The sequence below is a fragment of the Poecilia formosa genome, unplaced genomic scaffold (assembly GCF_000485575.1).
Source record: "Poecilia formosa unplaced genomic scaffold, Poecilia_formosa-5.1.2 Scaffold62, whole genome shotgun sequence".
Lineage (NCBI taxonomy): Eukaryota > Metazoa > Chordata > Actinopteri > Cyprinodontiformes > Poeciliidae > Poecilia > Poecilia formosa.
This window is the reverse complement of record NW_006800001.1, coordinates 2032798-2049561: the sequence shown is the minus strand read 5'-3', so window position 1 is coordinate 2049561 and position 16764 is coordinate 2032798. Positions and strand designations below refer to the sequence as shown.

Below are 16764 nucleotides of genomic sequence, written 5' to 3'. Positions count from 1 at the left end.
GCGATGAGCATCCAACCTTCGGGCTCACCTCTTTGAACTTCAATCATTTTGGCCTGGGCTTAATAGGTCCCTGGGGAGGATCAGACACAGGAAGGGGACAGGGAGGGGAGGGGAGCCTTAATGGGACATCACGCCACCTTGACATTTTAATTAAGACTCCCAACCATTAGCATGCCAGAAGTTGGAGCGAGTGGAGCCTATGTAAGAGCAAATGACAGTATGTCACTTTTTTTTCTTTTTTTTTTCATCCTTGTGTGTAACATAAGAATCTACAGGGCAACATAATGGAGACAAAGAGCTGAGGGCTTTGCAAGGCAACATAGTGACAAGACAGCATTCTTCAGCTGCTGAGGCAGAACATACCCATACACATTATGTAATTAAATGACATGTTTGTGCACCACATTATATATAATTAGGTGACATACTATTATATTAGGATATAATTCAGAAAGTTTAATTTGCATTCAAGAGCATTCTTTATGAAATCCTTTCTTGCAGTGCCGTTCAAAAGTGTTCTTCCCCTTGAACCTTTTTCCTTTTTACATTTTGTCTCATTACAACTATGAATAAACACGAAAGACACAATGGGCCTTTGCACAGCCTTCGGCATGTGGACGTAACTATGGATTTTATGAAGTAGAAGAAAAAAAAAACAGATGTATGATGATGAAGTTTTCTTTTCAATCAAAAGTCTGCATGGTGTGATCTGCATTTATATTCACCCTCCTTTACTCTAACAGTTCTAAATAAAATCCCGGGCAGCCAAATGCATCAACAAGAGCGGTAAGAAAACACTGAACATCACCCTGATGATGCATTTATTTGTGAAGTATTTTAAAATCTTTTAATCATTTTTCTCCAACCTTTCAATTATACACTACTTTGCATTAGTCTGGTGCATTAATGATAACTATATGTATAACAACCACAGGAATATGCATCATTAATGCGACTTAAGTAAAATGGATTTTTTTGAATGGAACTAAAAGCAAAAAGCTGCAGCAACACATAAATGTGCGCTGTTTAGTACAGCCTTCACGTTGATAGGTGCAAAATTACAGAAAAGTCAGAGTGATGAACTTCTCCCAAGCCCCTAATTTGACAAATCCCATGAAAACCTTTGAAAAGCAACAGTACTATCGATCCACAGGGTCACGTATTTTATCACACTGCCTGAAGTTCCTCAAAAATTATTTGACCGTGGGGTTTGTTCAATACTATTTTCTTTCTCGCTTCACAAAATGAAACTGCTCTTCTGCTGCACTAAAGTGACTAATGACAGGTGTCAGAAGAGCATAAGGTCCATGACAAAAGCTTTCTCGTTGCTGCCTCTCTTTTCTGAAAATCTCATTCATAAAATATTCTATTTTCTGTTCACTCAGGCAAGGATTGTGTGATAACTATTGCAGATGCATGAAAACTGGAACTAAAGGATGACTCGTGTAAAAACAAATTATTGACCAGGATCTATAAAACATGAGTGACGGGTTAACCTGCGCTCTCTGAACTGCATTATAGACACAGACGATGTTGGCATTACAGGTGGTAGCTGCTAACTAAAACCAAACCTCAATCACAAAAAACAATCAAAAACAAAATCACGACCAATGTTACATTTTTCCATTTTTTTTACCACAAAAAAAAAAATCTCCAACTCTTATTACACATCTAGACCACCACATGTTAAAAGAAAAACAATAAAACCTTTACTCTGTGCATTGTGGGGAGGTTTTTCCTTAGATTGAAGAAGTCATCAGATTTCTGCTCCACCTGCCCTCCACACACATTTTAGGTTGGGCTGTGATTAGCACAAATCTGGAAGCTGTACGGTTATCCACCAATCACAAATTATGTGGTTTGATCTCTACCAACATCAGTTCACATGTCAAAAAGTCTCTAAACCTCACACTGATCTATCAGCGTTCATCTGCGTGTTGCTGGTTGAAGGTACACTGAGGGTGAACTAGACTGGAGTTTTTGGCGATGCGATGTCTTATTACATTTTGGCCACATCTCAATCTTACATGTTTAATTGTATTTTGTTACCTTCATCTCAGATAGGGTCATGTCCTCTGAGGGTCCGGATGCTTCGTACTCCCACAACAGACTGAACAAACACAGCAATCTTTGTAAGTGCAGTGGGAACCTTTGTAAAGGCACTGACCCTGAAGAGAGCAGGGCACTAATAGCAGTACCTTTTAAGCCAAATGTTACGGTAGCTGACAAGGTTCATTCTAAAGTACAAAGGGACCAAACCCCTGTGAAGTGTAAAACAGAGGACTCCATTATATTAGAGGGTTTATTTTTCGCTTTTTCATTGATCACCCGTAACTCTAACCAAATTCTTTTTTTAGCCACAGTTGAATTGCTATAAATGACATTGCATGAATAAGGGGGTGGATGGTGTTGTCTTACTACCTTCTAAAAGGCATACAAGCTTGTAAGACGTCCAAAAATATGCAAAAGACCAGTCAATTCAGTTGCTCTCAGGCTAGCAATGGAATAAAACTCATTAAACGTATCAGAAGCCCGTAAAGGCTTCTGAAAGTAAGGTCTATTCCAGGATGCATAAATGTGTAAAGCTTGTAAAATCAGTATTAAACATGTCAACATTTCTAATGTTTCTATTGACATGAAATTCAAACCAGATGTCGACAACAACCCAAGTAATCCTTACATACAAATAAATCAAAGCATATTAGTCTAAATATGAAGTTATAGGCACTGAACACACTAAATAAGTGGTAGCAAAGCCTTTTTTTGGTGATGACAATTTTAAGACTGCCTATATGGAGAAACTAGTCCAATTGGACGGTAAAGTGTGATTTTGACTGATTCTTCCTCAAACTTTCACTTGTTCCTAGTAAGCTAAACGGAAGACAAGATTCCTCTGAGACTGGTCAGGTAATGGACCACGGAAGACCTGAAAGCGGTACAAGTGCAACGAGGAACTTTGAAAAACCTCCGGAAACTTGCAAAGCTGTTGATCAAGACCAAGGATGTCGGGTCTCTAGGGATGATTTTATACCTTTCTAGAGTCCTTTATTCTCATTTTTTTAAAAATGTACTTATATAATCAGTACAAAATAATTTTAGAGCCACATTTGGAAGAGAAGTATAGGAGCTCATTGTGAAAACCTTCATGTCTGCATAAGATTGCGGTGTACCATCACCTTACCCTAAGGCCATTGATCAACAGCGCCTCCCGCACAGCAAATTCCAACTTAAACGCAAGAACAAAATACTTTCTTCATTGATGCATCCCTTGTCGATTTCAAATAAAATGACTCATTTGGGGGTAAAAATGAAATGTACATTACCAAAGATTAGATTAGGGTTCATACCAATGTCAATGTTTGCACACTAGCGGTTTTATGTATTTGAGTGTCACAGAGACTCTAATGTCTCAAACTGTCATAATATCCCACTACAGGTCTGCACGGTTTCCTGACAATGGCAGGACTATTATGGCCTGCATCTCGGAGGAGTACAAAGAGTCCAAACACACTAAACACAAACAAGAAGATGCTGAGTACAGTTTACTTTGGGGCTCATGGTGTAATTAACAACAAGGGTTCAAAGAAAGTTATTTTGGGAACCTCTAATACATCCACACACACACAAAAATCCCTCGAAGCTGCTAAAGTTATATATTGTTGATAAATTGCAAAAAATGTTACGACTTCCTGCAGTATTAAATATCATTATCCACTGGTAATTAAAAATAAAGTGTAATGGCTGCACCGGCATTACAACCACCTAAACATCTAAGAAACAGATTACAGATTTAAAAAACAATTTGTACAAACTCACAACACAATACTTTTGTTATAAACATAAAGACAGTAATGGAGGTTGCTCAGTGCAGAATTCAGATGCTCTTCATCTAAATGAAGAGCCTGTGTGAATGAACTAGAGGTGCTGAATCCGGCTTTAGAATGAAAGATTTTAGCATTTGTGGGAGGAAAGCTCAAGAAAAGGCCTTCTGGCAATTCTTTCATATATTTCCTTGAACCTTAATGTCAAAATTAGGGATGCCATTGCTTAATATTCCCAATGGATTCCTGTGTAAATGGTTGGATTTATTGGACGTGAGTTTCTCACATCATATGTTACAACTGTGGTATTTTCACATTTTATTTTTGCATAACTACAGATGGGTTGATGCAAATGGAATAAAATTTGACAAAGTTGGGCATTTTGAGGTGGACTTAAAATGTTCCAATGTCTGTCTTCTGAAAGTCTTTCCTATACTTTTTAAACAAAAGTCACCCCCTTTGAATTTTTGGCCCTGTTTTTAAGTATCAATTGTTGATTTTTTTTATTTTTTATTTTATTATTTTTTAATTCTCATGTTGAAATCTCTTCAGAATAGTATGTGTTGTTTTTTTCCGTTTTCCACATGGGGAAAATATTTTTTTTATATACCAGCTCCCTGGTGCCTATCTGCAGCAGTGAGTAGGTGATTATTATTGTGATCTATGTCAAAACCACCAACACATTTAACATCTGTGCTTTTGTGCTTCGTTATTTTGTCTTGTTCTAATTTGAATAGGATTTGCTTTCTTTGAGCCTGTTCTAGGGTTTTATCACACCAGTGGATACACTAAATGGGGGTTTTTCCCCACCTGACAGAACTGATCCAGCAGGAGGTTATGCTGTTCCTGTGCAGAGTACTAAGCTTTTAGTGTGGTGATGAACCTGTGACAAAAGCAATACAACCTCTGGACAGAGAGTCATGATGCCAGCCGTTAACAGATCAGCAATGCGGGCACAGTAGATAAGTCCCCAGGAACACATACTGCTACACATACTAAAGGAAACCTAGTTTTTGCTGTTCTCCCTTTCTTTTACCCCCTTCCTTTCATGCATCTTTGCAAGATCCTAAAAATACATTTTACTTCTACACTATAAAGTCATACTGTTTTCTGGGATCCTCTCATAAAGACATTCATAATTATTGTTATTTATACTAAAGGCTTTTATTTACCCACTTTGGTGTTTCATCTCAAAAAGACACAGAGGATTTATTAGCGTACGTTTCAAAATCTATTATTGTACATATGGAGTTGAAATTGAATATCTTGAGATTCTTTTAATGTAGTAAACAGTTAGCTTTTTCAAGTAAGATGAGACAAAAGAAGACGAAAAAAAAACAACACTAACATGTGGGAAAAGAAGAGCTGCAAAGACCCAGAGGAGAGCGTTTTAGAATGGAAAGAGTCTGTGTCCCGTTTTTACTCACCCAGCTCCACGAAGCTATTTTCACATGTGAACACCGGAAATGCCCATGAGAATTTGCTGACAATTTAGTCTGGGCTTTTTACTGCAGTGGCAGTTTACACTTGTACCTCACAGTTGGAGATTTTGTTGCTGGAGACGATGTGGTAGCGCATCACACCAAATAAACGAATCAGGGCCATGAGGTTGACAACACTGTGGATTACACTGGGCTCTTTGGGGGGAGCGGGGATGTCTTGTGGGGCATCTAGTATTGATATTATTGTCACGCACGTGTTTGAATGTATCTAAAATATTCAGTGCTGAATGGAAAGCAACGAAAAAGGTCAACAGGCCAGTACGCCTGCTCACACCCACTTCTGTCGAATTTAAATGGGGTAGAAGGTAAAAACTGTCCACAATGAGTCCAAAGTGATTGCGGTCACATGCCTGCAACCAGAAGCAGTTTCACAGGTTTAAAAACTGAGTTTAATTCCTCTTCTTACAGAGGTGTTTCATTTCAAACCCACAGTTGTCTTTCATTCCCTGATCACACGCTATTTTTAATTGGCTTCGGCGAGTTAGCTGGAGGGTTGAAAGAAACTGAAGGTTTCTCAAAATCGCCACCACAACAACTGAAGCTACAAGGGAAGAAAAGATAATTATCCACACTGAGAAAGCTGCAAACTTTCTCCAGACTACTCTTCAGCAACAGAAAGAGTGGCAGAACATAAGAACGATTAGACATCTTGAAACTAACAGGTACACAGTCCTGACTTCAGAGATGACAACGTCCACCAGAAAGATACCTGTGTAAAAAAGAAAACATGCTAGATTGAAGGCATTGAAGTTTGCTGGAATAGTCTCTAATTTCTCATTGGGTGAGTTTCAAAATTTTTTCATTATTTTTAGAACACAATTCCAATGCAATAAAGCATTTTTTGTGAAATATATACAAGACTTGCAGCGTAACATTATGTAAAATGATAGGGCTTGTTGTCCATCGTGCACTCAAGCCTGCTCCGCTGCATCCTGCATACAAACCTGTCAAGGAAACCTGCACGGCGCCACCGGCCTGCATATCAGAGCCTGCCCGGACCTGCTCTTCTGTGGCTGGGCTGAGTATGCTGTGACGGTGACCAGGTGAGTCTTAGGCACCATCCAGATTTGGGGCAAATCCATTTACTGGTCGCCAGATCTGCATAACAGTCAGAGAAGGTTTATGCACATGTGCCAGCTCCGTCCCAGGCGAGGATTATGAACCCGCCTGACACCTGCAAAAAACGTCTTGGCTCTGATCTGGTCCAGGTCTGGACCAAATCAAGCCTAAAAATGAAAGAAGAATTCCCTATCTGTGCCACATCTTGGCTGAATGCGGTATGTTCATTTCACCTTTGGACCACCTCTGATTCAGAGTTTGTCCCACATCTGTAATCCAGATCCACGCTGGTTACAGGCTACAGAGACGTCTCTATAAAGACTATAGAGACATTGGCCAGTTCAGTTTATTGGTCCAGGCCAAATGTAGGATGAGATTACTGCAAAGTAATCTAAAAGTCTTTACTTACACCCCCAGATAACTCAGATAAAGGTAGAAACTTTGAGGCCTATTTTCTCACCAGTCTCTTGTGCCGACATTCAAATGGTCATATCCTCATTTTGTCAAATTCTAATGGAAAGCTTGAGACTGTACTATCTTTTTGTGAGGCAATTATGGTATTCATTGATGCCAAGCTTCTCAGTTTCTTTCTTTCATGAATTTTTTTTTGTTTTTTATTTTAAGTGCGGACATGGAAGTTAGCATAGCTACAGTGAGATACAAGTTCAAGCACAAATGAAAAGACAACATCATAAAAATAATAACATACCCACCCATTTTTCTTTGTCCTAGTAGACCTGCTACACCTTCGTAAGCAGATTACCAGTTATAATGTTCCCGTAGCGAGTAATCTGTCAGTGTTAAAATGGTCAGCATGCCTTTTGTATTTTCACTAATACAAAGTCTAATACCCCCCCCAAATCCAACACAATTTATGGATTTGGGCAGTGATCCGCTTGAACGGCTAATTGTGTTGTTTTATCCCGACCTAAGGACCAAAATGCTGAACTAATACAGTGCATCCAAACTACTTTAACCAAGTCAATTTTAATTTTAAATGAAGAGCTTAGGTTTTTAAGCAGTTCGTGCTAAAAAAAAAAAAAAATTGTGAAATGAACTCATGCATGTGCCTTTGATAGCTACTTGGCAATGTTTTGCAAGAAAAGGCTGTGAAAAATGGAAGCTCAAGGAAATTTATCATCTCAAGGTTTCATCAAAGTTTAGGGAGAGATTTAGCATTCATAATGAAAGTAATTTAGAATAGCAGTCCACCTACGGCAAAACAGAATGGGAATCATAATCCTGAGCATCAGAGCTGAACGTCTCAACTAGCGCAGGCTCCGTGTAAATGGGCTTAATCAAAAGCTTTACATCTGCTGGTGTCATAATTCCAATGGAAGGTCATTACTAGTTTGGGGAGCAGCCGAGTATTTCTCCATCAGAAAAAGACGAAGAAAAAAAAAAAAACCTAATTAGTTTCAGCAAAAAAAAAAAAAAAAAAAAAAAAAACTAAACTAAAAGGGCCAAAACATGGCTGCACTGCGGGCTATCTTGCAGATAACTCTCTTAGCCAGACATGTTTCGTAATTAGTTTTTCCCCTCCACTGGGATATTCAATAACCTGCAGTTGGAGAGATGGAAGATAGTAATACTTATCTCAAATGTTTGTTTGTCGTTATTTATTTATTAATTTTTTTTTTGCCCACAAAAATAATCCTGTCATTCAGAAGGAAAGGATTAAACTAGAAAGAACATGACTGTTTCTTTTGCAGGTAAACAGGAACTTTCCCCTGGGTTTGGCACAAAATAATTTATTTCCCTTCAGTTCCTTTCTTGTGTCCCTGCAGTCCTCATTCATGGAAGCACCTGTTTTGTAAATAACATTGTGTAAGTAATACAAAAGAACAGTGGCAACAACATTAATTAAGAAAATGTACCCTTATAATACTCCAGGGATTCACCTTTACTGTGCTCTATTGTTTCCTGTGTGCTAAACTGCACCAACTTTTACTGTTAAAGACCTGACTTTTTCTTAGTGCTGGTCATGGTTAATATTATTAATTTTTCTTGAGTATACAATGTTTTAGGTAAAGAAAACATTTAAACGTGCTTATCCTGTCTGGAGTATAAAGAGAACAGTTTTCATCAGTCTCCAGTTTGGAGAGGGTAGGGGGCTGAGGGGGCGAACAACGTCCACTGGCTCCGATTCCTGATGGATAGATAATACCGGTGCATTCACATGTCCAGATTCTGGGAGATGTGATTACTTCCGACAGCTTGTTTGTTCTCATTCCACTTGGCTGGAGTCAACCCCAGAGCGTCTCCACAGGACAGAACCGAAGTGATGCGAGCAGGAAGCACACAGCTTCAAACCCCTCTCAGGACTTTCAGCAGCCATGCTAAGCTCTTCAGCGCTCTAGCTATTTGATTATTTATTTATTTTTTTAATCTATAAACTCACACAAAAGAAAAATACATATATATTTACATGTGAAGATTTATTATTTTTTATTATTTGTTATTTATATATTTATTCATTAGTTGATGATGCTCAGGGTTGTGGGGTTGCTGGAACCTTTCAGCAACCAGGGCATGGTTTGTCCTGAACATGTTGACATTAGTGGTATTTATTCAACTTGAATGTAATTTTTTTTTATCACCTTGAAATGAATGGCTTTTGCAAATATTATTGTATAGCTTTATTTTTTTTTTGAAGAATTTACAATTCATTTCCAGGTAAAATTAACTATGTTTGTGGATTGTGGGGTTCTGACCAAGTGTTTAAACGTTGCAGCTTTACGTTCATGTCCGGTTTACAAACCTTATTGCTCTGATGAGTTTTTAAAATCATTTTTAATCTAGAAAATGTTCACAGTGCAATGTCAAAAAAAAGTCTGTATAAAAATTGTAGCTTAAAACTGGATTGAAATTGTAGAAGTTGGCACAAAGACGTGAAAAGTATTCTCGCTTTAATCACACTTCCGACAACAAACGAGAATAGTGGGATGCAGTTTCAGCTCTGGACCAAACCTGTGGCCTGCAGTGACCCCACAAATGGTTATCAATAAGAATATAAGAACGAAGACTTGAGGACCTGACGTTAACCTCAGCATTGTTGAGAATGGCAAGCAATAAACAGAAATACAATAAAAATAAAATAAAATTCAGCCAAAGAATTATGCTTTTCTGCTGCTTGTACACTGTGTGAGTTGCTATAAAAAATGTGGAATATATCATTTTTAACATAGTAAAAAAAAAAAGGTTCAAAAGTTACGTTGTGGAATGTATGCAGACTCAAAAAGCAGCATGAAGCTATAAAAAATACATAAAACAAGGTTAAATTCAAAGAAAGTCCAGCTGAGCTCTCCAGAACATATTGTGCTCCAAATCTTTATGAGCTAAGGTAAATATAACATGTTTCAGAGAAAATTCATGGCCTTCTGAGGAAACCGAATTGAGGAAAGTTGCTGCACTGCAAACTTCATCAACAGGGTAACATGCACATATGAATGCGTGTACTTGTGTATGTGCAGTGCTGCTGATCAAAGCCGCCGCAAAGTGGGGAGGCATACGTTTGAAGATGCCCCCCTGAGTTGCAGGCCACTCTCCACTCATGCACATTCACAAAGCATATCATTAAACATAATAGGGTTTTTATCACCGACTGTCAAGAAATACGGCTGCATTTGCATTCAAATTTAATTTGCCACACTGAAGCCCATGCAACCAAGAAATTCTCCTATATGCCCTCCCCCTGGTGTTACACACATATGCGCACGTATACATGCACAGTCTCATGTTTTTTAATGCCATCAGAAAAGGGAGGATGTCACATAAAATCACTATATTTATATTTTTTATTTTCTTGAAAATTTTATTGCTGGTGGTTTATGGCTGCATGCGAACACAGATCATCTAAAGCAGTTAAAGCTACTTAGTTTTTATTTGGCTTGATTCAATTCTGTAAAAGGCATATCCAGGGATTATCACTGCTCTCAGTTAAGCAGAGTAACACCTAAATGAACTCTATCCAAACCCACATGCTCTAATAACTTCACCATGTGTTTACAAAAACAAACAGACTCCATGTTGTGAATATCTATTGGATAAATGTAACAGAAAATTGCAAAAAAATATATTAACTCTTACTTCCTCAATAGAAGAGGAGAAGAAGTGCACCAGTGCTGCTAATTAAAACGTGTTCAAATCATTGTCAGCTGGAGTGATCACCCCCATAAAAACAGGTTTTGGACACTGCATGGCTCAGCGGTAAAGCAAGTATCACATGCTGAAACAACAGCCCTGAATGCAACTGTGCTGAGGTCCATTCCCGGCCCCAGGCCATTTACTGAAGCCCACCCCCTCCTACCCGCTTCCTCTCTTTGCCTCTTTTTGATGTCCAGTTACTAATGAATAAAATAAAGCAACATTTGGACAGTTTGTTGATCTGGACCACATGGGTGTGTGTTACTGCATACACAGCTGTGCGCCTCAGGTGTGTGTTATTAGTAATGACCTTAGAGAAGCAGATGTTGATACGCATCAGTCTGGAAGGTTATAGAATAATTTCCAACAAAGCCCACTGTGACAAAACACTTCACAAGTGGAACTATTTTAGAAATCTTTGTAGAAGTGGACCTCAATGTCAGACAGCTCAGTGCTCAGAGTAACGGTAATGGTAAAACAAAAAAAAACAAAAAACGAAAGAGCCCCATCCAAGAGTCCTTAGTAAATATTGTAAATAGAGAGGGACTGAAGAAAAGAAACGTTTGTTGCCTCTTACCAATATGACAGCACTACGTAGGTTCGCAAACTTGCATCTGAATGAGTCACAAGACCGCAGGAACAATGTCCTGTAGTCAGATGAGAGCAGAGGAGCTGCTATATGATCATAGTGTTCTGTCGTAATTGGCTAAAACCAAATACTTTCATGTGGCATAGGAGAATCCAGCAGAGGCTTAAAAATGGAGGTGTGTGACGACATCTAGTTTTAATAGAAAATGAACTCAATAAGCCAACCAAATAGGTTGGTTACGACAATAGAGGACAAAGAAAACCAAGCACAATACATGCCGGGCAGCTTGATTTCAGGATTACAAGACAGGTGAGTTTGTGCGAGATTGCTGGGGCGTGCAGGCAGCTGGGATGCGGCGAGAAGGTACTGGTTAAAGCAGGCAACACAGAAAACCATCATTACCAAAACGTTGGAAAAAAAACACTCACAGAAATGCAAACTTTCAAATACAGAAACACAACAACAGGTTGCTGAAGGCACACTATATGAAAAGAGATGCTTTACCCATTGATAAGCATTAAGGTAGAACGATGATGACGACGATGATGTGGAGAAGTTTGCATTTGCTGAGCAAACCAGGAAATCTTCACTGTACAGATGTTTTGTTGAGCCAAAATGAGGATCTCTAGCTGAGAACTAAAGCTTGGTCCAAACACCTGTACAAGCCCTGTAAAAAAAAAAAAAAAAAAAAAAAAGACTAATTGAATTTAGTGCTCAAATGTGGAATCGCTTGTGTGTTTTGCACTTGTGATATTAGACGTTTATTTCCAAATAAAATTTTAAAGCAAACACCTTAGCTCGAAAGAGGATGTACTCATTGAATCAAGGAGAAGCAAAACTCTGTCAGAGAAAATTCTGCATGTGTTTTGATGCCATCTTGTTTCATCACAGATGCATTTTTTTTTTTACTCTAAAGAAGTGAGGGTTTTCGTCAAAGAGCGAGGGTGCTATTTTGCCTTTCTGTCTTTCATCACCTGCAGTAATGCAGACTCCATTTCACAGACAAAATATCCTCTGTAGAAGCTGTCAGTGTTTACCCACAGGCCTGAGTCTGTATCTAAGGCCTGACATCTAATATAGAGAAGTGGCCTACAGCTCCTCCCTCCCACCCGGTTTGAAAAGAAGGAACGGAGAGATGAGGTGCAACGCCGAGCACAGAATTTGTGTTGACATCATTTATTCGTGTGTGCTTACGATGTCCAAAAAACGGTGGCCCGACTACCGATGTAGGCTTTAATAGCCATATATTGCGTAAATCAAAATGTCAAACAATAGTAGCTGAAGAGCAGTTTAAACTCTGACACTTTCAATTACTTCATGTGGAGGCCGGCGGTTCATTTGGGATGTTGTGTTGGGCTGTGTCAGTGATGCCTCTAAGCAAATATATAAAAATAAGAAAGCTGTGGATTATTTCTGTTTGTGCACGCGTTGTGGGAAGCAAGGAAGCTGAGGTGAAATGAGATGGAGAGGGTCTGAATTCTCTGAAGTCCTCTTTAGAAATAAAGTTAAAAAGTAACCACACACACACACATAAAGTAAATCCTTGCAGGCAGAGAAGCAAGAAATCTTCCAAAGGTGCTTTGACACAACTTTGCCTGTGTCACTCGTGGCGATTTGTCAACAAGAGGAATGAAAGGGGGAGAAAAGACTTGATTTTCCACTTTTAACTCAGGTGACTAATGTGTTTATGAACTGAATCTGTGGAATTTATTTATTTATTTGTCAAAGCTTGTCAGGAGAAATAATATGAACGTTTAAAATCAAATAAACTTTCAGGATGAACCACGACTTTTTTTTTTTTCCTCCGACGGTGTTTATGCAATAAACACCCTACTTTATCATTTTATTGTACCTTTGGAGAGTAGAGGGTAGAGAAAGGTGCATGTTTTACAACCTATAAGGAAGACATTCCTATAAAATGAGAGCTGCCTCGTGAACGCTATCAGGTTTTATGATCATCTTTAGCTCTCGCAGGGAGGGGAACAGAATAAGAAGTAGCCTCTTTTCCATCTCAAGCAGACACAGTCTCTAAAACGCACTCGAACGTGTGGTCTGATGCAGCCCAACGCGCTGATGCTAAACACCCTTCACTCACACACACACACACACACGCACACACACACACACACACACACACACATGCCACACACATGCCCTGCACAATGGGGGATCTCAATCCAATTAGCTTGATTATTAATTAAAGAGTGCTGTGAGACGAAAACTCGGCGCCGGTGGAGGCAGCCCAAAAGGGGCGTCCACTGAGAGGGTTCTGGACTCACTGTAGCAGTAGGTGATTAGGCTGCATCGCCAACACACCTATCCACATACACTCTGAGCAAGAAAGCAGCATTAGCTCTGTGTATTGCATACACCTGAGTGCACACATCTTTCAATTGCTTTCCATCGTTTTCCCCTCCCTTTAATTGTTTCTTCGTCATGCATTTTAATGGAATATTTAAAAGAAGCTGCCATTTATTTGGGGATTTTTGCAGGGCTACTGCAAATGAAGAGAGACCGTTTGCTTCTCTTTTTTTTTCCTTTTTTTTTTTTTAAATAAATTTCCCTTTTATATTACCGGTAATAATCCCAATGAGATTCAAAATCTCTCTGGCAAGGACGTCTAAGAAAAGACTGCAACATAATAGTTTCACATTAAAACCACAACATGATGAAATACACACTATAATACAAACTATTTCAAACAACTGGCAATTTACAGAAGCAGTAACATCATCAGCGGCTTTTGGTAACAAGGTGTGTACATTTGGTACTTAAATATGCATCCATCTGTCTTCTACACCTGCTTATTCCTGTAAGGCCACGGGTGGTTGGGGTTGAGGGTGGAGGTGGTGGAAAAGCCTGGACAAGTTGCTGGTCTATCATAGGGCAAGACAAACAATCACTTATACCTGGCGGCAATTTAGAGACGATGGTACTACTACCCTGAGAAAATCCACACAACTCAGCATGCAAAGTCCATGAAGAAACATCTGTTCAATACTGGGAGCTGAATCCAGGACCTTTTTCTGCTATGCACTTCTGACCAAAAAAAAAAAAATGAGTTTGTGGAATGACATGCATAAGAAAAATTGGAGCAATGGTGACTTTAGGGGTGAGGAGAGCATATAAATGAGGAGACAGATCACGTAATATGACTGTATAAAGAAGATGTACCACTGTTTTAATCTACTGTTGTGCATAGACTGCCTACCATATGCAACAATACAAGAAATGTGTGAAGATGCAAGTGTCAGTTACAAATCTTGATGCTTCATGATAGAGTCTAACATTTTGACTTGTTCTCCTTTGACACATAATAGGATCTTTGGACAAAAAATGTTAAATCTTTGTAAAAACTTTAGATTGATCAGAATTGAGTAGGAGTTTTAATGTATGAACATTTTCCTATCAATATCTCAGACATACGGCCAGTGTTCTGTGTAAAATCACGAAGCAACTAGGAGATGTTGTGCTCTGCAACTCAACAGTTTTTAAAGACGACATACACCAACTTCAAACTACAGCAAAAGAAAAAGACACTATAGTGGTAGGTCTCCAAAGCTTTAGAAAGGTCTAAAAACAAAGCAGCACAATTTTCTTCAGAATCAATGGCACTTGAACAACTATTTAAAACTGAAAAGGAGACGGTGGCAATGCGTTATATGATTTTCCCCCCAGAAACCAAACTGTAAAATTTGGTTTTATGGAGTAAAGCATATTATTTTATCATGTGAGTTAACATTGTATCCATTTTATCTTTATAAAACACGAAAGAATCAAGGCCAAAGTGAAAGAATACTACTAAAGAAAAACCTAAATGTTTAACCGACTTACTAACTTGAGGTTGATGTAATGAATACCTGCAAGCTATTGTACATGAAAAAGATGAAAAACTATTTGTTTAAGTCAGGTAAGATGCTTAAACCAATGCCACTCAGTAGATCATTTATAGATTTGCCTAATATCCGGTGCCCATTCCTTGAAGGGCTTGTAAAATGCAAATTAAGAGGGTGGAGATTAGAAGTGATCCCGTAATCTGATTTTTGTGGATAGTGCAATCATTTTTGTGGGGATTCATAACATGAACTAAGTACCCCCATAGGGAAAGGAGATTTTATTTAAAAATACATTTCCATTGTGCATGTACACCATGGAGTTCGCACCATATCCGAAGTCTTCAGTGCGGTTTTATGGAAAATGAGACGGATTTAAGCGCTTACTGAGATGAACATGAGAACTCCTCAAAAGTAAAATCCTCGTTTTCCTCACTACCTCATCCGAAGTTAGAAAGTTCCTCTTTGGAGACATTAGACGCACTACATCTTGATTAATATGATGTCAAGAGAAATTTATGTTTCTCACTTTGTACATTTTTTCACATCAGCTGAACATTTTCATATGACACTAAAATACGCCTAGACTATCTGTGTTGAATCCTTGTTATTGATGTAGCAAAAACAACAGCAAAAAAGATTCAAAGATGTGAATACTTTAGCAAGGCACTCTTTACATGACAAACCACAACATAAAAAAACACTTAAATAAAAATAAATTACAACATTACTTACAGCAAAAGTGCACAACCAAACGTCTTTGATAACAATACCAAAAATCATTGTATTGTGGATCTTATTTATCAGGCTGTGATATTTTAGCTTTATCTAATGAAGTTAACCAAAAATGTTGAAATTATAATGGTAACCAGATCATTACAGCTTTTTTTGGACAATGTTTTCCTCCCAAATGCTGGTGGATCTGACCTCAGAGCCTCAGATGTTGCTGTTGCGATGAACCTTTAAAACAGTGTTTTAAAGGTAATTATTCAGTGTTACAAGAGATGAAATGATGTGGAGGGAGAGACGATACAAAGCCTTAGGAGCAAATATTCACTAATGGTTTTATCCACATTGTTAAATTAATGTGTTTTGATGACCCTCTGACCTGCTGATTTACATCGCGCCGCACAGACACGGGGTTGTAATAAAACCTGGCCGGACACATCCGTGCTCTCTTAGCTTCGCCAGCTTGTATGATCCAGAGTGAGTGGAGCTCCAACAGGGACGTTTAATGAAAATGAAAAAGTTAGGAGAAAAATGGGAGAAAAGCTTCCTGAAATTAATCAAGGACCTCTATTAAAGAGACAAAGGTGGGGGCGAAAAATGATCAAAACTGCAATTGCTCACAGAGACTCTCTTTTCTTTACCCCGTCTACGGCCAAACTGTTTTCAAATCGGTAACCTTTTGACGTGCTCCACCAGCCAGGCAGGAGGGATCTCCGTCTTACACAGGTACGATTTCTGCCCCAGACTGACGTAATGTGAGTGATTTGACAAGACATACAGTGGAGATGGCAGACATTCATTTGGAAGCGTCTGATAAGCGTCTCCAACGGGAGCAGACCATAAGATCAAAATAAAATGTGCAGCTGCAGAGAACATTCTGCCAGTAGAGCAAACAGACTTTTAAATCCTCATAACCGAATTCAGGACAATCCAGGACAAACAACTGCATCATATTTGTCAACAACAGGAGCTATTGCAAGAGAGGATAACCGTGTGAGCTGGTGCAACATGACAAACATTCTGCATTTCTAAAGGGTATCGTCAGTAAAATCCTAAACTTTTTTCTTTTTTCTGTTTTTTTTTAT

The 16764-nt window shown here is 38.7% G+C and overlaps 1 long non-coding RNA gene across 1 annotated transcript in view; it reads right to left on the bottom strand.

Annotated features, from left to right (window-relative positions):
• Window positions 1–11293: 11293 nt before the first annotated feature.
• LOC103139569 (uncharacterized) overlaps window positions 11294–16764 on the bottom strand; it is a 39398-nt gene continuing 33927 nt past the window's right edge. The window contains exons 4-5 of the long non-coding RNA XR_476419.2: window positions 11622–11784; window positions 11294–11483 (exon numbers count right to left, since the gene is read on the bottom strand). This is a non-coding gene — a long non-coding RNA (uncharacterized LOC103139569). The remainder of the gene's footprint in view (window positions 11484–11621; window positions 11785–16764) is intronic.